At 39.5% G+C, this 18,645-nt stretch overlaps 69 non-coding genes across 69 annotated transcripts; all 69 read left to right on the forward strand.

The window, feature by feature from the left end:
- Positions 1-50: 50 nt before the first annotated feature.
- On the forward strand, positions 51-122 carry trnag-gcc (transfer RNA glycine (anticodon GCC)). Its single transcript has one exon. It is a non-coding gene; the product is annotated as a tRNA-Gly (tRNA).
- Positions 123-235: 113 nt separating this feature from the next.
- Positions 236-307, forward strand: trnag-ucc (transfer RNA glycine (anticodon UCC)). Its single transcript has one exon. It is a non-coding gene; the product is annotated as a tRNA-Gly (tRNA).
- Positions 308-409: 102 nt separating this feature from the next.
- trnag-gcc (transfer RNA glycine (anticodon GCC)) lies at positions 410-481 on the forward strand. Its single transcript has one exon. It is a non-coding gene; the product is annotated as a tRNA-Gly (tRNA).
- A 103-nt stretch (positions 482-584) lies between these two features.
- Positions 585-656, forward strand: trnag-gcc (transfer RNA glycine (anticodon GCC)). Its single transcript has one exon. It is a non-coding gene; the product is annotated as a tRNA-Gly (tRNA).
- A 103-nt stretch (positions 657-759) lies between these two features.
- trnag-ucc (transfer RNA glycine (anticodon UCC)) lies at positions 760-831 on the forward strand. Its single transcript has one exon. It is a non-coding gene; the product is annotated as a tRNA-Gly (tRNA).
- Positions 832-1,526: 695 nt separating this feature from the next.
- Positions 1,527-1,598, forward strand: trnag-gcc (transfer RNA glycine (anticodon GCC)). The gene has a single exon. It is a non-coding gene; the product is annotated as a tRNA-Gly (tRNA).
- Positions 1,599-1,700: 102 nt separating this feature from the next.
- trnag-gcc (transfer RNA glycine (anticodon GCC)) lies at positions 1,701-1,772 on the forward strand. The gene has a single exon. It is a non-coding gene; the product is annotated as a tRNA-Gly (tRNA).
- Positions 1,773-1,874: 102 nt separating this feature from the next.
- On the forward strand, positions 1,875-1,946 carry trnag-gcc (transfer RNA glycine (anticodon GCC)). Its single transcript has one exon. It is a non-coding gene; the product is annotated as a tRNA-Gly (tRNA).
- A 102-nt stretch (positions 1,947-2,048) lies between these two features.
- On the forward strand, positions 2,049-2,120 carry trnag-gcc (transfer RNA glycine (anticodon GCC)). The gene has a single exon. It is a non-coding gene; the product is annotated as a tRNA-Gly (tRNA).
- A 281-nt stretch (positions 2,121-2,401) lies between these two features.
- Positions 2,402-2,473, forward strand: trnag-ucc (transfer RNA glycine (anticodon UCC)). The gene has a single exon. It is a non-coding gene; the product is annotated as a tRNA-Gly (tRNA).
- Positions 2,474-2,576: 103 nt separating this feature from the next.
- trnag-gcc (transfer RNA glycine (anticodon GCC)) lies at positions 2,577-2,648 on the forward strand. The gene has a single exon. It is a non-coding gene; the product is annotated as a tRNA-Gly (tRNA).
- Positions 2,649-2,924: 276 nt separating this feature from the next.
- trnas-gcu (transfer RNA serine (anticodon GCU)) lies at positions 2,925-2,996 on the forward strand. Its single transcript has one exon. It is a non-coding gene; the product is annotated as a tRNA-Ser (tRNA).
- A 281-nt stretch (positions 2,997-3,277) lies between these two features.
- Positions 3,278-3,349, forward strand: trnag-gcc (transfer RNA glycine (anticodon GCC)). The gene has a single exon. It is a non-coding gene; the product is annotated as a tRNA-Gly (tRNA).
- Positions 3,350-3,456: 107 nt separating this feature from the next.
- Positions 3,457-3,528, forward strand: trnag-gcc (transfer RNA glycine (anticodon GCC)). Its single transcript has one exon. It is a non-coding gene; the product is annotated as a tRNA-Gly (tRNA).
- A 113-nt stretch (positions 3,529-3,641) lies between these two features.
- trnag-ccc (transfer RNA glycine (anticodon CCC)) lies at positions 3,642-3,713 on the forward strand. The gene has a single exon. It is a non-coding gene; the product is annotated as a tRNA-Gly (tRNA).
- Positions 3,714-3,815: 102 nt separating this feature from the next.
- Positions 3,816-3,887, forward strand: trnag-gcc (transfer RNA glycine (anticodon GCC)). Its single transcript has one exon. It is a non-coding gene; the product is annotated as a tRNA-Gly (tRNA).
- A 107-nt stretch (positions 3,888-3,994) lies between these two features.
- On the forward strand, positions 3,995-4,066 carry trnag-gcc (transfer RNA glycine (anticodon GCC)). Its single transcript has one exon. It is a non-coding gene; the product is annotated as a tRNA-Gly (tRNA).
- Positions 4,067-4,179: 113 nt separating this feature from the next.
- Positions 4,180-4,251, forward strand: trnag-gcc (transfer RNA glycine (anticodon GCC)). Its single transcript has one exon. It is a non-coding gene; the product is annotated as a tRNA-Gly (tRNA).
- A 102-nt stretch (positions 4,252-4,353) lies between these two features.
- On the forward strand, positions 4,354-4,425 carry trnag-ucc (transfer RNA glycine (anticodon UCC)). The gene has a single exon. It is a non-coding gene; the product is annotated as a tRNA-Gly (tRNA).
- A 281-nt stretch (positions 4,426-4,706) lies between these two features.
- On the forward strand, positions 4,707-4,778 carry trnag-gcc (transfer RNA glycine (anticodon GCC)). The gene has a single exon. It is a non-coding gene; the product is annotated as a tRNA-Gly (tRNA).
- Positions 4,779-4,880: 102 nt separating this feature from the next.
- On the forward strand, positions 4,881-4,952 carry trnag-gcc (transfer RNA glycine (anticodon GCC)). The gene has a single exon. It is a non-coding gene; the product is annotated as a tRNA-Gly (tRNA).
- Positions 4,953-5,225: 273 nt separating this feature from the next.
- On the forward strand, positions 5,226-5,297 carry trnas-gcu (transfer RNA serine (anticodon GCU)). The gene has a single exon. It is a non-coding gene; the product is annotated as a tRNA-Ser (tRNA).
- Positions 5,298-5,402: 105 nt separating this feature from the next.
- trnag-gcc (transfer RNA glycine (anticodon GCC)) lies at positions 5,403-5,474 on the forward strand. Its single transcript has one exon. It is a non-coding gene; the product is annotated as a tRNA-Gly (tRNA).
- A 103-nt stretch (positions 5,475-5,577) lies between these two features.
- On the forward strand, positions 5,578-5,649 carry trnag-ucc (transfer RNA glycine (anticodon UCC)). The gene has a single exon. It is a non-coding gene; the product is annotated as a tRNA-Gly (tRNA).
- A 108-nt stretch (positions 5,650-5,757) lies between these two features.
- On the forward strand, positions 5,758-5,830 carry trnag-ucc (transfer RNA glycine (anticodon UCC)). The gene has a single exon. It is a non-coding gene; the product is annotated as a tRNA-Gly (tRNA).
- Positions 5,831-5,937: 107 nt separating this feature from the next.
- Positions 5,938-6,009, forward strand: trnag-gcc (transfer RNA glycine (anticodon GCC)). The gene has a single exon. It is a non-coding gene; the product is annotated as a tRNA-Gly (tRNA).
- A 102-nt stretch (positions 6,010-6,111) lies between these two features.
- trnag-gcc (transfer RNA glycine (anticodon GCC)) lies at positions 6,112-6,183 on the forward strand. The gene has a single exon. It is a non-coding gene; the product is annotated as a tRNA-Gly (tRNA).
- Positions 6,184-6,285: 102 nt separating this feature from the next.
- On the forward strand, positions 6,286-6,357 carry trnag-gcc (transfer RNA glycine (anticodon GCC)). Its single transcript has one exon. It is a non-coding gene; the product is annotated as a tRNA-Gly (tRNA).
- Positions 6,358-6,634: 277 nt separating this feature from the next.
- Positions 6,635-6,706, forward strand: trnag-ucc (transfer RNA glycine (anticodon UCC)). Its single transcript has one exon. It is a non-coding gene; the product is annotated as a tRNA-Gly (tRNA).
- A 103-nt stretch (positions 6,707-6,809) lies between these two features.
- Positions 6,810-6,881, forward strand: trnag-ucc (transfer RNA glycine (anticodon UCC)). Its single transcript has one exon. It is a non-coding gene; the product is annotated as a tRNA-Gly (tRNA).
- A 105-nt stretch (positions 6,882-6,986) lies between these two features.
- On the forward strand, positions 6,987-7,058 carry trnag-gcc (transfer RNA glycine (anticodon GCC)). Its single transcript has one exon. It is a non-coding gene; the product is annotated as a tRNA-Gly (tRNA).
- Positions 7,059-7,344: 286 nt separating this feature from the next.
- Positions 7,345-7,416, forward strand: trnag-ucc (transfer RNA glycine (anticodon UCC)). The gene has a single exon. It is a non-coding gene; the product is annotated as a tRNA-Gly (tRNA).
- A 281-nt stretch (positions 7,417-7,697) lies between these two features.
- Positions 7,698-7,769, forward strand: trnag-ucc (transfer RNA glycine (anticodon UCC)). Its single transcript has one exon. It is a non-coding gene; the product is annotated as a tRNA-Gly (tRNA).
- Positions 7,770-8,224: 455 nt separating this feature from the next.
- Positions 8,225-8,296, forward strand: trnag-gcc (transfer RNA glycine (anticodon GCC)). The gene has a single exon. It is a non-coding gene; the product is annotated as a tRNA-Gly (tRNA).
- A 277-nt stretch (positions 8,297-8,573) lies between these two features.
- On the forward strand, positions 8,574-8,645 carry trnag-gcc (transfer RNA glycine (anticodon GCC)). The gene has a single exon. It is a non-coding gene; the product is annotated as a tRNA-Gly (tRNA).
- Positions 8,646-8,747: 102 nt separating this feature from the next.
- trnag-gcc (transfer RNA glycine (anticodon GCC)) lies at positions 8,748-8,819 on the forward strand. Its single transcript has one exon. It is a non-coding gene; the product is annotated as a tRNA-Gly (tRNA).
- Positions 8,820-8,921: 102 nt separating this feature from the next.
- On the forward strand, positions 8,922-8,993 carry trnag-gcc (transfer RNA glycine (anticodon GCC)). The gene has a single exon. It is a non-coding gene; the product is annotated as a tRNA-Gly (tRNA).
- A 103-nt stretch (positions 8,994-9,096) lies between these two features.
- Positions 9,097-9,168, forward strand: trnag-ucc (transfer RNA glycine (anticodon UCC)). The gene has a single exon. It is a non-coding gene; the product is annotated as a tRNA-Gly (tRNA).
- Positions 9,169-9,859: 691 nt separating this feature from the next.
- trnag-ucc (transfer RNA glycine (anticodon UCC)) lies at positions 9,860-9,931 on the forward strand. Its single transcript has one exon. It is a non-coding gene; the product is annotated as a tRNA-Gly (tRNA).
- Positions 9,932-10,044: 113 nt separating this feature from the next.
- trnag-gcc (transfer RNA glycine (anticodon GCC)) lies at positions 10,045-10,116 on the forward strand. The gene has a single exon. It is a non-coding gene; the product is annotated as a tRNA-Gly (tRNA).
- A 102-nt stretch (positions 10,117-10,218) lies between these two features.
- trnag-gcc (transfer RNA glycine (anticodon GCC)) lies at positions 10,219-10,290 on the forward strand. Its single transcript has one exon. It is a non-coding gene; the product is annotated as a tRNA-Gly (tRNA).
- A 102-nt stretch (positions 10,291-10,392) lies between these two features.
- On the forward strand, positions 10,393-10,464 carry trnag-gcc (transfer RNA glycine (anticodon GCC)). The gene has a single exon. It is a non-coding gene; the product is annotated as a tRNA-Gly (tRNA).
- Positions 10,465-10,745: 281 nt separating this feature from the next.
- On the forward strand, positions 10,746-10,817 carry trnag-ucc (transfer RNA glycine (anticodon UCC)). Its single transcript has one exon. It is a non-coding gene; the product is annotated as a tRNA-Gly (tRNA).
- Positions 10,818-10,920: 103 nt separating this feature from the next.
- On the forward strand, positions 10,921-10,992 carry trnag-gcc (transfer RNA glycine (anticodon GCC)). Its single transcript has one exon. It is a non-coding gene; the product is annotated as a tRNA-Gly (tRNA).
- A 276-nt stretch (positions 10,993-11,268) lies between these two features.
- Positions 11,269-11,340, forward strand: trnas-gcu (transfer RNA serine (anticodon GCU)). Its single transcript has one exon. It is a non-coding gene; the product is annotated as a tRNA-Ser (tRNA).
- A 455-nt stretch (positions 11,341-11,795) lies between these two features.
- On the forward strand, positions 11,796-11,867 carry trnag-gcc (transfer RNA glycine (anticodon GCC)). The gene has a single exon. It is a non-coding gene; the product is annotated as a tRNA-Gly (tRNA).
- Positions 11,868-11,974: 107 nt separating this feature from the next.
- Positions 11,975-12,046, forward strand: trnag-gcc (transfer RNA glycine (anticodon GCC)). Its single transcript has one exon. It is a non-coding gene; the product is annotated as a tRNA-Gly (tRNA).
- A 287-nt stretch (positions 12,047-12,333) lies between these two features.
- Positions 12,334-12,405, forward strand: trnag-ucc (transfer RNA glycine (anticodon UCC)). Its single transcript has one exon. It is a non-coding gene; the product is annotated as a tRNA-Gly (tRNA).
- Positions 12,406-12,686: 281 nt separating this feature from the next.
- trnag-gcc (transfer RNA glycine (anticodon GCC)) lies at positions 12,687-12,758 on the forward strand. Its single transcript has one exon. It is a non-coding gene; the product is annotated as a tRNA-Gly (tRNA).
- Positions 12,759-12,860: 102 nt separating this feature from the next.
- On the forward strand, positions 12,861-12,932 carry trnag-gcc (transfer RNA glycine (anticodon GCC)). The gene has a single exon. It is a non-coding gene; the product is annotated as a tRNA-Gly (tRNA).
- A 273-nt stretch (positions 12,933-13,205) lies between these two features.
- Positions 13,206-13,277, forward strand: trnag-gcc (transfer RNA glycine (anticodon GCC)). Its single transcript has one exon. It is a non-coding gene; the product is annotated as a tRNA-Gly (tRNA).
- A 287-nt stretch (positions 13,278-13,564) lies between these two features.
- On the forward strand, positions 13,565-13,636 carry trnag-gcc (transfer RNA glycine (anticodon GCC)). The gene has a single exon. It is a non-coding gene; the product is annotated as a tRNA-Gly (tRNA).
- Positions 13,637-13,922: 286 nt separating this feature from the next.
- trnag-ucc (transfer RNA glycine (anticodon UCC)) lies at positions 13,923-13,994 on the forward strand. The gene has a single exon. It is a non-coding gene; the product is annotated as a tRNA-Gly (tRNA).
- A 287-nt stretch (positions 13,995-14,281) lies between these two features.
- trnag-ucc (transfer RNA glycine (anticodon UCC)) lies at positions 14,282-14,353 on the forward strand. Its single transcript has one exon. It is a non-coding gene; the product is annotated as a tRNA-Gly (tRNA).
- A 281-nt stretch (positions 14,354-14,634) lies between these two features.
- On the forward strand, positions 14,635-14,706 carry trnag-gcc (transfer RNA glycine (anticodon GCC)). The gene has a single exon. It is a non-coding gene; the product is annotated as a tRNA-Gly (tRNA).
- Positions 14,707-14,987: 281 nt separating this feature from the next.
- trnag-gcc (transfer RNA glycine (anticodon GCC)) lies at positions 14,988-15,059 on the forward strand. The gene has a single exon. It is a non-coding gene; the product is annotated as a tRNA-Gly (tRNA).
- A 113-nt stretch (positions 15,060-15,172) lies between these two features.
- trnag-gcc (transfer RNA glycine (anticodon GCC)) lies at positions 15,173-15,244 on the forward strand. Its single transcript has one exon. It is a non-coding gene; the product is annotated as a tRNA-Gly (tRNA).
- Positions 15,245-15,346: 102 nt separating this feature from the next.
- trnas-gcu (transfer RNA serine (anticodon GCU)) lies at positions 15,347-15,418 on the forward strand. Its single transcript has one exon. It is a non-coding gene; the product is annotated as a tRNA-Ser (tRNA).
- Positions 15,419-15,700: 282 nt separating this feature from the next.
- Positions 15,701-15,772, forward strand: trnag-ucc (transfer RNA glycine (anticodon UCC)). Its single transcript has one exon. It is a non-coding gene; the product is annotated as a tRNA-Gly (tRNA).
- A 281-nt stretch (positions 15,773-16,053) lies between these two features.
- Positions 16,054-16,125, forward strand: trnag-gcc (transfer RNA glycine (anticodon GCC)). Its single transcript has one exon. It is a non-coding gene; the product is annotated as a tRNA-Gly (tRNA).
- A 102-nt stretch (positions 16,126-16,227) lies between these two features.
- Positions 16,228-16,299, forward strand: trnag-gcc (transfer RNA glycine (anticodon GCC)). The gene has a single exon. It is a non-coding gene; the product is annotated as a tRNA-Gly (tRNA).
- Positions 16,300-16,580: 281 nt separating this feature from the next.
- trnag-gcc (transfer RNA glycine (anticodon GCC)) lies at positions 16,581-16,652 on the forward strand. The gene has a single exon. It is a non-coding gene; the product is annotated as a tRNA-Gly (tRNA).
- Positions 16,653-16,759: 107 nt separating this feature from the next.
- Positions 16,760-16,831, forward strand: trnag-ucc (transfer RNA glycine (anticodon UCC)). The gene has a single exon. It is a non-coding gene; the product is annotated as a tRNA-Gly (tRNA).
- Positions 16,832-17,112: 281 nt separating this feature from the next.
- On the forward strand, positions 17,113-17,184 carry trnag-gcc (transfer RNA glycine (anticodon GCC)). Its single transcript has one exon. It is a non-coding gene; the product is annotated as a tRNA-Gly (tRNA).
- A 281-nt stretch (positions 17,185-17,465) lies between these two features.
- On the forward strand, positions 17,466-17,537 carry trnag-gcc (transfer RNA glycine (anticodon GCC)). The gene has a single exon. It is a non-coding gene; the product is annotated as a tRNA-Gly (tRNA).
- A 113-nt stretch (positions 17,538-17,650) lies between these two features.
- trnag-gcc (transfer RNA glycine (anticodon GCC)) lies at positions 17,651-17,722 on the forward strand. The gene has a single exon. It is a non-coding gene; the product is annotated as a tRNA-Gly (tRNA).
- A 102-nt stretch (positions 17,723-17,824) lies between these two features.
- On the forward strand, positions 17,825-17,896 carry trnas-gcu (transfer RNA serine (anticodon GCU)). Its single transcript has one exon. It is a non-coding gene; the product is annotated as a tRNA-Ser (tRNA).
- A 282-nt stretch (positions 17,897-18,178) lies between these two features.
- On the forward strand, positions 18,179-18,250 carry trnag-ucc (transfer RNA glycine (anticodon UCC)). Its single transcript has one exon. It is a non-coding gene; the product is annotated as a tRNA-Gly (tRNA).
- A 281-nt stretch (positions 18,251-18,531) lies between these two features.
- trnag-gcc (transfer RNA glycine (anticodon GCC)) lies at positions 18,532-18,603 on the forward strand. Its single transcript has one exon. It is a non-coding gene; the product is annotated as a tRNA-Gly (tRNA).
- The last annotated feature ends 42 nt before the right edge of the window (positions 18,604-18,645 follow it).

An 18,645-nucleotide genomic window follows, 5' to 3' on the forward strand; every position in this document is an offset into this window, starting at 1 on the left:
TAAATTTGGTAATACTGTGGAAAAGTTTCTCATAATTTTGACCTATTACAGCGATGGTGGTATAGTGGTCACCATAGCTGCTTGCCAAGCAGTTGACCCGGGTTCGATTCCCGGCCATCGCAAAACATTCTCTATTTTATAAAGGAAGGATGTATACAGTATGTTGTCTATTTTTCCTCTAAATCTGGTAATACTGTGGAAAAGTTTCTCATAATTTAGACTTTAGCTTCTTACAGCGATGGTGGTATAGTGGTCATCATAGCTGCCTTCCAAGCAGTTGACCCGGGTTCGATTCCCGGCCATCGCATAACTTTCTCCATATTATAAAGGAAGGATGTATATGTTGTCTATTTATGTTCAAAAACTGGTAATAGTGTTGAAAATTTTCTCATAATTTTGATTTAATACAGCGATAGTGGTATAGTGGTCAGCATAGCTGCTTGCCAAGCAGTTGACCCGGGTTCGATTCCCGGCCATCGCAGAACTTTCTCAAATACAGGAACGATGTAGACAGTATGTCGTCTATTTTTCCTCTAAATCTGGTAATACTGTGGAAAGTTGTCTCATGATTTTAACATCTTACATCGATGGTGGTATAGTGGTCAGCATAGCTGCTTGCCATGCAGTTGACCCGGGTTCGATTCCCGGCCATCGCAGAACTTTCTCAAATACAGGAACGATGTATATAGTATGTCGTCTATTTTTCCTCTAAATCTGGTAATACTGTGGAAAATTGTCTCATAATTTTGACATCTTACAGCGATGGTGGTATAGTGGTCAGCATAGCTGCCTTCCAAGCAGTTGACCCTTGTTCGATTCCTGGCCATCACAGAACTTTCTCCATTTTATAAAGGAAGGATGTATAAGGAAGGATATATAAGGGCTGCACAGTGGCGCAGTTGGTAGCACTGTTGCCTTGCAGCAAGAAGGTCCTGGGTTCGATTCCCGGCCGGGGTCTTTCTGCATGGAGTTTGCATGTTCTCCCTGTGCATGCGTGGGTTCTCTCTGGGTACTCCGGCTTCCTCCCATAGTCCAAAAACATGACTGTCAGGTCAATTGGTTTCTCTAAATTCTCCCTAGGTGTGAGTGTGTGTGTGTGTGTGTGTGCATGGTTGTTTGTCCTGTATGTCTCTGTGTTGCCCTGCGACAGACTGGCGACCTGTCCAGGGTGTACCCCGCCTCTCGCCCGGAACGTAGCCTGAGATGGGCACCAGCAACCCTCCCAACCCCATTAGGGAAAAGGGTGAACAGAAAATGGATGGATGGATGGAGGATGTATACAGTATGTTTTCTATTTTTCCTCTAAATCTGCTAATAGTGTTGAAAATTTTCTCATAATTTTAACTTATTACAGCGATGGTGGTAAAGTGGTCAGCATAGCTGCTTGCCAAGTGGTTGTCCCGTGTTCTATCCCGGCCATCGCAGAACTTTCTGTAAAAAAGCAAGGATGTAAGTATATGTTGTTGTTTTTTCCTCTAAAACTGGTAATAGTGTTGAAAATTTTCTCATAATTTTAACTTCTTACAGCGATGGTGGTATAGTGGTCAGCATAGCTGCTTGCCATGCAGTTGACCCGGGTTCGATTCCCGGCCATCGCATAACTTTCTCCAGATTATAAAGGAAGGATGTATATGTTGTCTATTTATGTTCAAAAACTGGTAATAGTGTTGAAAAGTTTCTCATAATTTTAACTTCTTACAGCGATGGTGGTATAGTGGTCAGCATAGCTGCTTGCCATGCAGTTGACCCGGGTTCGATTCCCGGCCATCGCATAACTTTCTCCATATTATAAAGGAAGGACGTATATGTTGTCTATTTATGTTCAAAAACTGGTAATAGTGTTGAAAATTTTCTCATAATTTTAACTTCTTACAGCGATGGTGGTATAGTGGTCAGCATAGCTGCTTGCCATGCAGTTGACCCGGGTTCGATTCCCGGCCATCGCATAACTTTCTCCAGATTATAAAGGAAGGATGTATATGTTGTCTATTTATGTTCAAAAACTGGTAATAGTGTTGAAAAGTTTCTCATAATTTTAACTTATTACATCAATGGTGGTATAGTGGTCAGCATAGCTGCTTGCCAAGCAGTTGACCCGGGTTCGATTCCCGGCCATCGAAGAACTTTCTCCATATTATAAAGGAAGGATGTATATGTTGTCCATTTATGTCCAAAAACTGGTAATAGTGTTGAAAATTTTCTCATAATTTTAATTTAATACAGCGATTGTGGTATAGTGGTCAGCATAGCTGCTTGCCAAGCAGTTGACCCGTGTTCGATTCCCAGCCATCGCAGAACTTTCTCTATTTTGTAAAGGAAGGATGTGTACAGTATGTTCTCTATTTTTCCTCTAAATCTGGAAATACTGTGGAAAATTTTCTCATAATTTACAAGTAATACAGCGATGGTGGTATAGTGGTCAGCATAGCTACCTTCCAAGCAGTTGACCCGGGTTCGATTCCTGGCCATCGCAGAACTTTCTCAAATACAGGAACGATGCATACAGTATGTTGTCTATTTTTCCTCTAAATCTGGTAATACTGTAGAAAATTGTCTCATAATTTTAACTTCTTACTGCGATGGTGGTATAGTGGTCAGCATAGCTGCTTGCCATGTAGTTGACCCGGGTTCGATTCCCGGCCATCGCATAACTTTCTCTAAAAAAGGAAGGATGTAAGTATATGTTGTTGTTTTTTCCTCTAAATCTGGTAATACTGTGGAAAATTGTCTCATAATTTTAAATTCTTGCGGTGATGGTGGTATAGTGGTCAGCATAGCTGCTTGCCATGTAGTTGACCCGGGTTCGATTCCCGGCCATCGCATAACTTTCTCCAGATTATAATGGAAGGATGTATATGTTGTCAATTTATGTTCAAAAACTGGTAATAGTGTTGAAAATTTTCTCATAATTTTAATTTAATACAGCGATGGTGGTATAGTGGTCAGCTTAGCTGCTTGCTAAGCAGTTCACCCGGGTTCGATTCCCGGCCATCGCAGAACTTTCTCTATTTTGTAAAGGAAGGACGTCTACAGTATGTTCTCAATTTTTCCTCTAAATCTGGAAATACTGTGGAAAATTTTCTCATAATTTACAATTAATATAGCAATGGTGGTATAGTGGTCAGCATAGCTGCTTGCCAAGCAGTTGACCCGGGTTCTATTCCCGGCCATCGCAGAACTTCCTCGATTTTATAAAGGAAGGATGTATAAGTTGTCTATTTTTCCTCTAAATCTGGTAATACTGTGGAAAATTTTCTCATAATTTTAACTTATTACAGCAATGGTGGTATAGTGGTCAGCATAGCTGCTTGCCATGCAGTTGACCCGGGTTCGATTCCCGGCCATTGCAAGACATTCTGTATTTAATTAAGCAAGGATGTATACAGTATGTTGTCTATTTTTCCTACAAATTTGGTAATACTGTGGAAAAGTTTCTCATAATTTTGACCTATTACGGCGATGGTGGTATAGTGGTCAGCATAGCTGCTTGCCAAGCAGTTGACCCGTGTTCGATTCCCGGCCATCGCAAAACATTCTCTATTTTATAAAGGAAGGATGTATACAGTATGTTCTCTATTTTTCCTCTAAATCTGGTAATACTGTGGAAAAGTTTCTCATAATTTAGACTTTAGCTTCTTACAGCGATGGTGGTACAGTGGTCAGCATAGCTGCTTCCCATGCAGTTGACCCGGGTACGATTCCTGGCCATCGCATAACTTTCTCCAGATTATAAAGGAATGATGTATATGTTGTCTATTTATGTTCAAAAACTGGTAATAGTGTTGAAAATTTTCTCATAATTTTAACTTACTACAGCGATGGTGGTATAGTGGTCAGCATAGCTGCTTGCCATGCAGTTGACCCGGGTTCGATTCCCGGCCATTGCAAGACGTTCTCTATTTAATTAAGCAAGGATGTATACAGTATGTTGTCTATTTTTCCTATAAATTTGGTAATACTGTGGAAAAGTTTCTCATAATTTTGACCTATTACAGCGATGGTGGTATAGTGGTCAGCATAGCTGCTTGCCAAGCAGTTGACCCGGGTTCGATTCCCGGCCATCGCAAAACATTCTCTATTTTATAAAGGAAGGATGTATACAGTATGTTCTCTATTTTTCCTCTAAATCTGGTAATACTGTGGAAAAGTTTCTCATAATTTAAACTTTAGCTTCTTACAGCGATGGTGGTATAGTGGTCAGCATAGCTGCTTGCCATGCAGTTGACCCGGGTACGATTCCCGGCCATCGCATAACTTTCTCCAGATTATAAAGGAAGGATGTATATGTTGTCTATTTATGTTCAAAAACTGGTAATAGTGTTGAAAATTTTCTCATAATTTTAATTTAATACAGCGATGGTGGTATAGTGGTCATCATAGCTGCCTTCCAAGCAGTTGACCCGGGTTCGATTCCCGGCACTCGCAGAACTTTCTATATAGAATAAAGGAAGGATGTGTACAGTATGTTCTCAATTTTTCCTCTAAATCTGGAAATACTGTGGAAAATTTCCTCATAATTTACAGTTAATATAGCAATGGTGGTATAGTGGTCAGCATAGCTGCTTGCCAAGCAGTTGACCCTAGTTCGATTCCCGGCCATCGCAGAACTTTCTATATAGAATAAAGGAAGGATGTATATGTTGTCTATTTATGTTCAAAAACTGGTAATAGTGTTGAAAATTTTCTCATAATTTTGACTTCTTACAGCGATGGTGGTATAGTGGTCAGCATAGCTGCTTGCCATGCAGTTGACCCGGGTTCGATTCCCGGCCATCGCATAACTTTCTCCATATTATAAAGGAAGGACGTATATGTTGTCTATTTATGTTCAAAAACTGGTAATAGTGTTGAAAATTTTCTCATAATTTTTATTTAATACAGCGATGGTGGTATAGTGGTCAGCATAGCTGCTTGCCATGCAGTTGACCCGGGTTCGATTCCCGGCCATCGCAGAACTTTCTCAAATACAGGAATGATGTATACAGTATGTTGACTATTTTTCCTATAAATTTGGTAATACTGTGGAAAAGTTTCTCATAATTTTGACCTATTACAGCGATGGTGGTATAGTGGTCAGCATAGCTGCTTGCCAAGCAGTTGACCAGGGTTCGATTCCTGGCCATCGCAGAACTTTCTATATAGAATGAAGGATGTATATCTTGTCTATTTATGTTCAAAAACTGGTAATAGTGTCGAAAATGTTCTCATAATTTTAACTTATTACAGCGATGGTGGTATAGTGGTCAGCATAGCTGCTTGCTAAGCAGTTGACCCGGGTTCGATTCCCGGCCATCGCAGAACTTTCTCTATTTTGTAAAGGAAGGACGTCTACAGTATGTTCTCAATTTTTCCTCTAAATCTGGAAAAACTGGAAAATTTTCTCATAATTTACAATTAATATAGCAATGGTGGTATAGTGGTCAGCATAGCTGCTTGCCAAGCAGTTGACCCGGGTTCGATTCCCGGCCATCGCAGAAATTTCTCTAATACAGGAACGATGTATACAGTATGTTGTCTTTTTTTCCTCTAAATCTGGTAATACTGTGGAAAATTGTCTCATAATTTTAAATTCTTACAGCGATGGTGGTATAGTGGTCAGCATAGCTGCCTTCCAAGCAGTTGACCCGGGTTCGATTCCCGGCCATCGCAGAACTTCCTCGATTTTATAAAGGAAGGATGTATAAATTGTCTATTTTTCCTCTAAATCTGGTAATACTGTGGAAAAGTTTCTCATAATTTAAACTTTAGCTTCTCACAGCGATGGTGGTATAGTGGTCATCATAGCTGCCTTCCAAGCAGTTGATCCGGGGTTCGATTCCCGGCCATCGCAGAACTTTCTATATAGAATAAAGCAAGAATGTATACAGTATGTTCTCAATTTTTCCTCTAAATCTGTAAATACTGTGGAAAATTTCCTCATAATTTACAATTAATATAGCAATGGTGGTATAGTGGTCAGCATAGCTGCTTGCCAAGCAGTTGACCCGGGTTCGATTCCCGGCCATCGCAGAACTTTCTATATAGAATAAAGGAAGAATGTATATGTTGTCTATTTATGTTCAAAAACTGGTAATAGTGTTGAAAATTTTCTCATAATTTTAACTTCTTACAGCGATGGTGGTATAGTGGTCAGCATAGCTGCTTGCCATGCAGTTGACCAGGGTTCGATTCCCGGCCATCGCATAACTTTCTCCAGATTATAAAGGAAGGATGTATATGTTGTCTATTTATGTTCAAAAACTGGTAATAGTGTTGAAAAGTTTCTCATAATTTTGACCTATTACATCGATGGTGGTATAGTGGTCAGCATAGCTGCTTGCCAAGCAGTTGACCCGGGTTTGATTCCCGGCCATCGAAGAACTTTCTCCATATTATGAAGGATGTATATGTTGTCCATTTATGTCCAAAAACTGGTAATAGTGTTGAAAATTTTCTCATAATTTTAATTTAATACAGCGATTGTGGTATAGTGGTCAGCATAGCTGCTTGCCAAGCAGTTGACCCGTGTTCGATTCCCAGCCATCGCAGAACTTTCTCTATTTTGTAAAGGAAGGATGTGTAAAGTATGTTCTCTATTTTTCCTCTAAATCTGGAAATACTGTGGAAAATTTTCTCATAATTTACAAATAATACAGCGATGGTGGTATAGTGGTCAGCATAGCTGCCTTCCAAGCAATTGACCCGGGTTCGATTCCCGGCCATCGCAGAACTTTCTCAAATACAGGAACGATGCATACAGTATGTTGTCTATTTTTCCTCTAAATCTGGTAATACTGTGGAAAATTGTCTCATAATTTTAACTTCTTACTGCGATGGTGGTATAGTGGTCAGCATAGCTACCTTCCAAGCAGTTGACCGGGGTTCGATTCCCGGCCATTGCAGAACTTTCTCCATTTTATAAATGAAGGATGTAAGTATATGTTGTTGTTTTTCAACTAAATCTGGTAATACTGTGGAAAATTGTCTCATAATTTGAACTTATTACAGCGATGGTGGTACAGTGGTCAGCATAGCTGCTTGCCAAGCAGGTGACCCGGGTTCGATTCCCGGCCATCGCAAAACATTCTCTATTTTATAAAGGAAGGATGTATTCAGTATGTTTTCTATTTTTCCTCTAAATCTGCTAATAGTGTTGAAAATTTTCTGATAATTTTAACTTATTACAGCGATGGTGGTATAGTGGTCAGCATAGCTGATTGCTAAGCAGTTCATCTGGGTTCGATTACCGGCCATCACAAAACATTCTCTATTTTATAAAGGAAGGATGTGTACAGTATGTTTTCTATTTTTCCTCTAAATCTGGTAATACTGTGGAAAATTGTCTCATAATTTTTAATTCTTACAGCGATGGTAGTATAGTGGTCAGCATAGCTGCCTTCCAAGCAGTTGGCCCGGGTTCGATTCCCGGCCATCGCAGAACTTTCTATATAGAATAAAGGAAGGATGTATACAGTATGATCTCAATTTTTCCTCTAAATCTGGAAATACTGTGGAAAATTTTCTCATAATTTACAATTAATATAGCAATGGTGGTATAGTGGTCAGCATAGCTGCTTGCCAAGCAGTTGACCCTAGTTCGATTCCCGGCCGTCGCAGAACTTTCTCTAAAAAAGGAAGGATGTAAGTATATGTTGTTGTTTTTTCCTCTAAATCTGGTAATACTGTGGAAAATTGTCTCATAATTTTAAATTCTTACAGCGATGGTAGTATAGTGGTCAGCATAGCTGCCTTCCAAGCAGTTGGCCCGGGTTCGATTCCCGGCCATCGCAGAACTTTCTATATAGAATAAAGGAAGGATGTATACAGTATGATCTCAATTTTTCCTCTAAATCTGGAAATACTGTGGAAAATTTTCTCATAATTTACAATTAATATAGCAATGGTGGTATAGTGGTCAGAATAGCTGCTTGCCAAGCAGTTGACCCTAGTTCGATTCCCGGCCATCGCAGAACTTTCTCTAAAAAAGGAAGGATGTAAGTATATGTTGTTGTTTTTTCCTCTAAATCTGGTAATAGTGTTGAAAATTGTCTCATAATTTTAAATTCTTACAGAGATGGTGGTATAGTGGTCAGCATAGCTGCTTGCCAAGCAGTTGACCCGTGTTCGATTCCCGGCCATCGCAGAACTTTCTATATAGAATAGAGGAAGGATGTATATGTTGTCTATTTACGTTCAAAAACTGGTAATAGTGTTGAAAATTTTCTCATAATTTTAACTTCTTACAGCGATGGTGGTATAGTGGTCAGCATAGCTGCTTGCCATGCAGTTGACCCGGGTTCCATTCCCGGCCATCGCATAACTTTCTCCATATTATAAAGGAAGGACGTATATGTTGTCTATTTATGTTCAAAAACTGGTAATAGTGTTGAAAATTTTCTCATAAGTTTAATTTAATACAGCGATGGTGGTATAGTGGTCAGCATAGCTGCTTGCCATCCAGTTGACCCGTGTTAGATTCCCGGCCATCGCAGAACTTTCTCAAATACAGGAATCATGTATACAGTATGTTGTCTATTTTTCCTCTAAATTTGGTAATACTGTGGAAAAGTTTCTCATAATTTTGACCTATTACAGCGATGGTGGTATAGTGGTCAGCATAGCTGCTTGCCAAGCAGTTGACCCGGGTTCGATTCCCGGCCATCGCAGAACTTTCTATATAGAATAAAGGAAGGATGTATATGTTGTCTATTTATGTTCAAAAACTGGTAATAGTGTTGAAAATTTTCTCATAATTTTAGCTTCTTACAGAGATGGTGGTATAGTGGTCAGCATAGCTGCTTGCCATGCAGTTGACCCGGGTTCGATTCCCGGCCATTGCATAACTTTCTCCATATTATAAAGGAAGGACGTATATGTTGTCTATTTATGTTCAAAAACTGGTAATAGTGTTGAAAATTTTCTCATAATTTTTATTTAATACAGCGATGGTGGTATAGTGGTCAGCATAGCTGCTTGCCAAGCAGTTGACCCGGGTTCGATTCCCGGCCATCGCAGAACTTTCTCAAATACAGGAACGATGTATATAGTATGTCGTCTATTTTTCCTCTAAATCTGGTAATACTGTGGAAAATTGTCTCATAATTTTGACATCTTACAGCGATGGTGGTATAGTGGTCAGCATAGCTGCCTTCCAAGCAGTTGACCCTTGTTCGATTCCTGGCCATCACAGAACTTTCTCCATTTTATAAAGGAAGGATGTATAAGGAAGGATATATAAGGGCTGCACAGTGGCGCAGTTGGTAGCACTGTTGCCTTGCAGCAAGAAGGTCCTGGGTTCGATTCTCTGCCGGGGTCTTTCTGCATGGAGTTTGCATGTTCTCCCTGTGCATGCGTGGGTTCTCTCCGGGTACTCCGGCTTCCTCCCATAGTCCAAAAACATGACTGTCAGGTCAATTGGTTTCTCTAAATTCTCCCTAGGTGTGAGTGTGTGTGTGTGTGTGCATGGTTGTTTGTCCTGTATGTCTCTGTGTTGCCCTGCGACAGACTGGCGACCTGTCCAGGGTGTACCCCGCCTCTCGCCCGGAACGTAGCTGGAGATGGGCACCAGCAACCCTCCCAACCCCATTAGGGAAAAGGGTGAACAGAAAATGGATGGATGGATGGAGGATGTATACAGTATGTTTTCTATTTTTCCTCTAAATCTGCTAATAGTGTTGAAAATTTTCTCATAATTTTAACTTATTACAGCGATGGTGGTAAAGTGGTCAGCATAGCTGCTTGCCAAGTGGTTGTCCCGTGTTCTATCCCGGCCATCGCAGAACTTTCTGTAAAAAAGCAAGGATGTAAGTATATGTTGTTGTTTTTTCCTCTAAATCTGGTAATACTGTGGAAAAGTTTCTCATAGTTTTCTCTTATTACGGCGGTGGTGGTATAGTGGTCAGCATAGCTGCCTTCCAAGCAGTTCACCCGGGTTCGATTCCCGGCTTTCGCAAAACATTCTCTATTTTATAAAGGAAGGATGTATACAGTATGTTCTCTATTTTTCCTCTAAATCTGGTAATACTGTGGAAAAGTTTCTCATAATTTAGACTTTAGCTTCTTACAGCAATGGTGGTATAGTGGTCAGCATAGCTGCTTGCCAAGCAGTTGACCCGGGTTCGATTCCCGGCCATCGCATAACTTTCTCCAGATTATAAAGGAAGGATGTATATGTTGTCTATTTATGTTCAAAAACTGGTAATAGTGTTGAAAAGTTTCTCATAATTTTAACTTCTTACAGCGATGGTGGTATAGTGGTCAGCATAGCTGCTTGCCATGCAGTTGACCCGGGTTCGATTCCCGGCCATCGCATAACTTTCTCCAGATTATAAAGGAAGGATGTATATGTTGTCTATTTATGTTCAAAAACTGGTAATAGTGTTGAAAAGTTTCTCATAATTTTAACTTATTACATCGATGGTGGTATAGTGGTCAGCATAGCTGCTTGCCAAGCAGTTGACCCGGGTTCGATTCCCGGCCATCGAAGAACTTTCTCCATATTATAAAGGAAGGATGTATATGTTGTCCATTTATGTCCAAAAACTGGTAATAGTGTTGAAAATTTTCTCATAATTTTAATTTAATACAGCGATTGTGGTATAGTGGTCAGCATAGCTGCTTGCCAAGCAGTTGACCCATGTTCGATTCCCAGCCATCGCAGAACTTTCTCTATTTTGTAAAGGAAGGATGTGTACAGTATGTTCTCTATTTTTCCTCTAAATCTGGAAATACTGTGGAAAATTTTCTCATAATTTACAAATAATACAGCGATGGTGGTATAGTGGTCAGCATAGCTACCTTCCAAGCAGTTGACCCGGGTTCGATTCCCGGCCATCGCAGAACTTTCTCAAATACAGGAACGATGCATACAGTATGTTGTCTATTTTTCCTCTAAATCTGGTAATACTGTGGAAAATTGTCTCATAATTTTAACTTCTTACTGCGATGGTGGTATAGTGGTCAGCATAGCTGCTTGCCATGTAGTTGACCCGGGTTCGATTCCCGGCCATCGCATAACTTTCTCTAAAAAAGGAAGGATGTAAGTATATGTTGTTGTTTTTTCCTCTAAATCTGGTAATACTGTGGAAAATTGTCTCATAATTTTAAATTCTTGCGGTGATGGTGGTATAGTGGTCAGCATAGCTGCTTGCCATGTAGTTGACCCGGGTTCGATTCCCGGCCATCGCATAACTTTCTCCAGATTATAATGGAAGGATGTATATGTTGTCTATTTATGTTCAAAAACTGGTAATAGTGTTGAAAATTTTCTCATAATTTTAATTTAATACAGCGATGGTGGTATAGTGGTCAGCTTAGCTGCTTGCTAAGCAGTTCACCCGGGTTCGATTCCCGGCCATCGCAGAACTTTCTCCATTTTGTAAAGGAAGGACGTCTACAGTATGTTCTCAATTTTTCCTCTAAATCTGGAAATACTGTGGAAAATTTTCTCATAATTTACAATTAATATAGCAATGGTGGTATAGTGGTCAGCATAGCTGCTTGCCAAGCAGTTGACCCGGGTTCTATTCCCGGCCATCGCAGAACTTCCTCGATTTTATAAAGGAAGGATGTATAAGTTGTCTATTTTTCCTCTAAATCTGGTAATACTGTGGAAAATTTTCTCATAATTTTAACTTCTTACAGCGATGGTGGTATAATGGTCAGCATAGCTGCTTGCCATGCAGTTGACCCGGGTACGATTCCTGGCCATCGCATAACTTTCTCCAGATTATAAAGGAATGATGTATATGTTGTCTATTTATGTTCAAAAACTGGTAATAGTGTTGAAAATTTTCTCATAATTTTAACTTATTACAGCGATGGTGGTATAGTGGTCAGCATAGCTGCTTGCCATGCAGTTGACCCGGGTTCGATTCCCGGCCATTGCAAGACGTTCTCTATTTAATTAAGCAAGGATGTATACAGTATGTTGTCTATTTTTCCTATAAATTTGGTAATTCTGTGGAAAAGTTTCTCATAATTTTGACCTATTACAGCGATGGTGGTATAGTGGTCAGCATAGCTGCTTGCCAAGCAGTTGACCCGGGTTCGATTCCCGGCCATCGCAAAACATTCTCTATTTTATAAAGGAAGGATGTATACAGTATGTTCTCTATTTTTCCTCTAAATCTGGTAATACTGTGGAAAAGTTTCTCATAATTTAAACTTTAGCTTCTTACAGCGATGGTGGTATAGTGGTCAGCATAGCAGCTTGCCATGCAGTTGACCCGGGTACGATTCCCGGCCATCGCATAACTTTCTCCAGATTATAAAGGAAGGATGTATATGTTGTCTATTTATGTTCAAAAACTGGTAATAGTGTTGAAAATTTTCTCATAATTTTAATTTAATACAGCGATGGTGGTATAGTGGTCATCATAGCTGCCTTCCAAGCAGTTGACCCGGGTTCGATTCCCGGCCATCGCAGAACTTTCTATATAGAATAAAGGAAGGATGTGTACAGTATGTTCTCAATTTTTCCTCTAAATCTGGAAATACTGTGGAAAATTTCCTCATAATTTACAATTAATATAGCAATGGTGGTATAGTGGTCAGCATAGCTGCTTGCCAAGCAGTTGACCCTAGTTCGATTCCCGGCCATCGCAGAACTTTCTATATAGAATAAAGGAAGGATGTATATGTTGTCTATTTATGTTCAAAAACTGGTAATAGTGTTGAAAATTTTCTCATAATTTTGATTTCTTACAGCGATGGTGGTATAGTGGTCAGCATAGCTGCTTGCCATGCAGTTGACCCGGGTTCGATTCCCGGCCATCGCATAACTTTCTCCATATTATAAAGGAAGGACGTATATGTTGTCTATTTATGTTCAAAAACTGGTAATAGTGTTGAAAATTTTCTCATAATTGTTATTTAATACAGCGATGGTGGTATAGTGGTCAGCATAGCTGCTTGCCATGCAGTTGACCCGGGTTTGATTCCCGGCCATCGCAGAACTTTCTCAAATACAGGAATGATGTATACAGTATGTTGACTATTTTTCCTATAAATTTGGTAATACTGTGGAAAAGTTTCTCATAATTTTGACCTATTACAGCGATGGTGGTATAGTGGTCAGCATAGCTGCTTGCCAAGCAGTTGACCAGGGTTCGATTCCTGGCCATCGCAGAACTTTCTATATAGAATGAAGGATGTATATCTTGTCTATTTATGTTCAAAAACTGGTAATAGTGTCGAAAATGTTCTCATAATTTTAACTTATTACAGCGATGGTGGTATAGTGGTCAGCATAGCTGCTTGCCAAGTGGTTGACCCGGGTTCGATTCCCGGCCATCGCAAAACATTCTCTATTTTATAAAGGAAGGATGTATACAGTATGTTCTCTATTTTTCCTCTAAATCTGGTAATACTGTGGAAAAGTTTCTCATAATTTAGACTTTAGCTTCTTACAGCGATGGTGGTATAGTGGTCAGCAAAGCTGCTTGCCATGCAGTTGACCCGGGTACGATTCCCGGCCATCGCATAACTTTCTCCAGATTATAAAGGAAGGATGTATATGTTGTCTATTTATGTTCAAAAACTGGTAATAGTGTTGAAAATTTTCTCATAATTTTAATTTAATACAGCGATGGTGGTATAGTGGTCAGCATAGCAGCTTGCCATGCAGTTGACCCGGGTTCGATTCCCGGCCATCGCAGAACTTTCTCTATTTTGTAAAGGAAGGACGTCTACAGTATGTTCTCAATTTTTCCTCTAAATCTGGAAATACTGTGGAAAATTTTCTCATAATTTACAATTAATATAGCAATGGTTGTATAGTGGTCAGCATAGATGCTTGCCAAGCAGTTGACCCGGGTTCGATTCCCGGCCATCGCAAAACATTCTCTATTTTATAAAGGAAGGATGTATACAGTATGTTCTCTATTTTTCCTCTAAATCTGGTAATACTGTGGAAAATTGTCTCATAATTTTAAATTCTTACAGCGATGGTGGTATAGTGGTCAGCATAGCTGCCTTCCAAGCAGTTGACCCGGGTTCGATTCCCGGCCATCGCAGAACTTTCTATATAGAATAAAGGAAGGATGTATACAGTATGTTCTCAATTTTTCCTCTAAATCTGGAAATACTGTGGAAAATTTCCTCATAATTTACAATTAATATAGCACTGGTGGTATAGTGGTCAGCATAGCTGCTTGCCAAGCAGTTGACCCGTGTTCGATTCCCAGCCATCGCAGAACTTTCTCTATTTTGTAAAGGAAGTATGTGTAAATTGTCTATTTTTCCTCTAAATCTGGTAATACTGTGGAAAAGTTTCTCATAATTTAAACTTTAGCTTCTCACAGCGATGGTGGTATAGTGGTCATCATAGCTGCCTTCCAAGCAGTTGACCCAGGTTCGATTCCCGGCCATCGCAGAACTTTCTATATAGATTAAAGGAAGGATGTATACAGTATGTTCTCAATTTTTCCTCTAAATCTGGAAATACTGTGGAAAATTTCCTCATAATTTACAATTAATATAGCAATGGTTGTATAGTGGTCAGCATAGCTGCTTGCCAAGCAGTTGACCCTAGTTCGATTCCCGGCCATCGCAGAACTTTCTATATAGAATAAAGGAAGAATGTATATGTTGTCTATTTATGTTCAAAAACTGGTAATAGTGTTGAAAATTTTCTCATAATTTTAACTTCTTACAGCGATGGTGGTATAGGGGTCAGCATAGCTGCTTGCCATGCAGTTGACCCGGGTTCGATTCCCGGCCATCGCATAACTTTCTCCATATTATAAAGGAAGGATGTATATGTTGTTTATTTATGTTCAAAAACTGGTAATAGTGTTGAAAATTTTCTCATAATTTTAACTTATTACAGCGATGGTGGTATAGTGGTTAGCATAGCTGCTTGCCATGCAGTTGACCCGGGTTCGATTCCAGCCCATTGCAAGACATACTCTATTTAATTAAGCAAGGATGTATACAGTATGTTGTCTATTTTTCCTATAAATTTGGTAATACTGTGGAAAAGTTTCTCATATTTTTGACCTATTACAGCGATGGTGGTATAGTGGTCAGCATAGCTGCTTGCCAAGCAGTTGACCCGGGTTCGATTCCCGGCCATCGCAAAACATTCTCTATTTTATAAAGGAAGGATGTATACAGTATGTTCTCTATTTTTCCTCTAAATCTGGTAATACTGTGGAAAAGTTTCTCATAATTTAGACTTTAGCTTCTTACAGCGATGGTGGTATAGTGGTCAGCATAGCTGCTTGCCATGCAGTTGACCCGGGTACGATTCCCGGCCATCGCATAACTTTCTCCAGATTATAAAGGAAGGATGTATATGTTGTCTATTTATGTTCAAAAACTGGTAATAGTGTTGAAAATTTTCTCATAATTTTAATTTATTACAGCGATGGTGGTATAGTGGTCAGTATAGCTGCTTGCTAAGCAGTTGACCCGGGTTCGATTCCCGGCCATCGCAGAACTTTCTCTATTTTGTAAAGGAAGGACGTCTACAGTATGTTCTCAATTTTTCCTCTAAATCTGGAAATACTGTGGAAAATTTTCCCATAATTTACAATTAATATAGCAATGGTGGTATAGTGGTCAGCATAGATGCTTGCCAAGCAGTTGACCCGGGTTCGATTCCCGCCCATCGCAGAAATTTCTCTAATACAGGAACGATGTATACAGTATGTTGTCTATTTTTCCTCTAAATCTGGTAATACTGTGGAAAATTGTCTCATAATTTTAAATTCTTACAGCGATGGTGGTATAGTGGTCAGCATAGCTGCCTTCCAAGCAGTTGACCCGGGTTCGATTCCCGGCCATCGCAGAACTTTCTATATAGAATAAAGGAAGGAAGTATACAGTATGTTCTCAATTTTTCCTCTAAATCTGGAAATACTGTGGAAAATTTCCTCATAATTTACAATTAATATAGCAATGGTTGTATAGTGGTCAGCATAGCTGCTTGCCAAGCAGTTGACCCTAGTTCGATTCCCTGCCATCGCAGAACTTTCTATATAGAATAAAGGAAGTATGTATATGTTGTCTATTTATGTTCAAAAACTGGTAATAGTGTTGAAAATTTTCTCATAATTTTAACTTCTTACAGCGATGGTGGTATAGTGGTCAGCATAGCTGCTTGCCATGCAGTTGACCCGGGTTCGATTCCCGGCCATCGCATAACTTTCTCCATATTATAAAGGAAGGACGTATATGTTGTCTATTTATGTTCAAAAACTGGTAATAGTGTTGAAAATTTTCTCATAATTTTAACTTCTTACAGCGATGGTGGTATAGTGGTCAGCATAGCTGCTTGCCATGCAGTTGACCCGGGTTCGATTCCCGGCCATCGCATAACTTTCTCCAGATTATAAAGGAAGGATGTATATGTTGTTTATTTATGTTCAAAAACTGGTAATAGTGTTGAAAATTTTCTCATAATTTTAACTTATTACAGCGATGGTGGTATAGTGGTTAGCATAGCTGCTTGCCATGCAGTTGACCCGGGTTCGATTCCAGCCCATTGCAAGACATACTCTATTTAATTAAGCAAGGATGTATACAGTATGTTGTCTATTTTTCCTATAAATTTGGTAATACTGTGGAAAAGTTTCTCATAATTTTGACCTATTACAGCGATGGTGGTATAGTGGTCAGCATAGCTGCTTGCCAAGCAGTTGACCCGGGTTCGATTCCCGGCCATCGCAAAACATTCTCTATTTTATAAAGGACGGATGTATACAGTATGTTCTCTATTTTTCCTCTAAATCTGGTAATACTGTGGAAAATTGTCTCATAATTTTAACTTCTTACAGCGATGGTGGTATAGTGGTCAGCATAGCTGCCTTCCAAGCAGTTGACCCGGGTTCGATTCCCGGCCATCGCAGAACTTTCTATATAGAATAAAGGAAGGATGTATACAGTATGTTCTCAATTTTTCCTCTAAATCTGGAAATACTGTGGAAAATTTCCTCATAATTTACAATTAATATAGCAATGGTGGTATAGTGGTCAGCATAGCTGCTTGCCAAGCAGTTGACCCTAGTTCGATTCCCGGCCATCGCAGAACTTTCTATATAGAATAAAGGAAGAATGTATATGTTGTCTATTTATGTTCAAAAACTGGTAATAGTGTTGAAAATTTTCTCATAATTTTAACTTCTTACAGCGATGGTGGTATAGTGGTCAGCATAGCTGCTTGCCATGCAGTTGACCCGGGTTCGATTCCCGGCCATCGCATAACTTTCTCCAGATTATAAAGGAAGGATGTATATGTTGTTTATTTATGTTCAAAAACTGGTAATAGTGTTGAAAATTTTCTCATAATTTTAACTTATTACAGCGATGGTGGTATAGTGGTTAGCATAGCTGCTTGCCATGCAGTTGACCCGGGTTCGATTCCAGCCCATTGCAAGACATACTCTATTTAATTAAGCAAGGATGTATACAGTATGTTGTCTATTTTTCCTATAAATTTGGTAATACTGTGGAAAAGTTTCTCATAATTTTGACCTATTACAGCGATGGTGGTATAGTGGTCAGCATAGCTGCTTGCCAAGCAGTTGACCCGGGTTCGATTCCCGGCCATCGCAACACATTCTCTATTTTATAAAGGAAGGATGTATACAGCATGTTCTCTATTTTTCCTCTAAATCTGGTAATACTGTGGAAAAGTTTCTTATAATTTAGACTTAAGCTTCTTACAGCGATGGTGGTATAGTGGTCAGCATAGCTGCTTGCCATGCAGTTGACCCGGGTACGATTCCCGGCCATCGCATAACTTTCTCCATATTATAAAGGAAGGATGTATATGTTGTCTATTTATGTTCAAAAACTGGTAATAGTGTTGAAAATTTTCTCATAATTTTAATTGAATACAGCGAGGGTGGTATAGTGGTCAGTATAGCTGCTTGCTAAGCAGTTGACCCGGGTTCGATTCCCGGCCATCGCAGAACTTTCTCTATTTTGTAAAGGAAGGACGTCTACAGTATGTTCTCAATTTTTCCTCTAAATCTGGAAATACTGTGGAAAATTTTCTCATAATTTACAATTAATATAGCAATGGTGGTATAGTGGTCAGCATAGATGCTTGCCAAGCAGTTGACCCGGGTTCGATTCCCGGCCATCGCAGAAATTTCTCTAATACAGGAACGATGTATACAGTATGTTGTCTATTTTTCCTCTAAATCTGGTAATACTGTGGAAAATTGTCTCATAATTTTAAATTCTTACAGCGATGGTGGTATAGTGGTCAGCATAGCTGCCTTCCAAGCAGTTGACCCGGGTTCGATTCCCGGCCATCGCAGAACTTTCTATATAGAATAAAGGAAGGATGTCTACAGTATGTTCTCAATTTTTCCTCTAAATCTGGAAATACTGTGGAAAATTTCCTCATAATTTACAATTAATATAGCAATGGTGGTATAGTGGTCAGCATAGCTGCTTGCCAAGCAGTTGACCCTAGTTCGATTCCCGGCCATCGCAGAACTTTCTATATAGAATAAAGGAAGTATGTATATGTTGTCTATTTATGTTCAAAAACTGGTAATAGTGTTGAAAATTTTCTCATAATTTTAACTTCTTACAGCGATGGTGGTATAGTGGTCAGCATAGCTGCTTGCCATGCAGTTGACCCGGGTTCGATTCCCGGCCATCGCATAACTTTCTCCATATTATAAAGGAAGGACGTATATGTTGTCT

This window comes from Xiphophorus couchianus, chromosome 21, assembly GCF_001444195.1.
Source record: "Xiphophorus couchianus chromosome 21, X_couchianus-1.0, whole genome shotgun sequence".
Taxonomy (NCBI): Eukaryota; Metazoa; Chordata; class Actinopteri; order Cyprinodontiformes; family Poeciliidae; genus Xiphophorus; species Xiphophorus couchianus.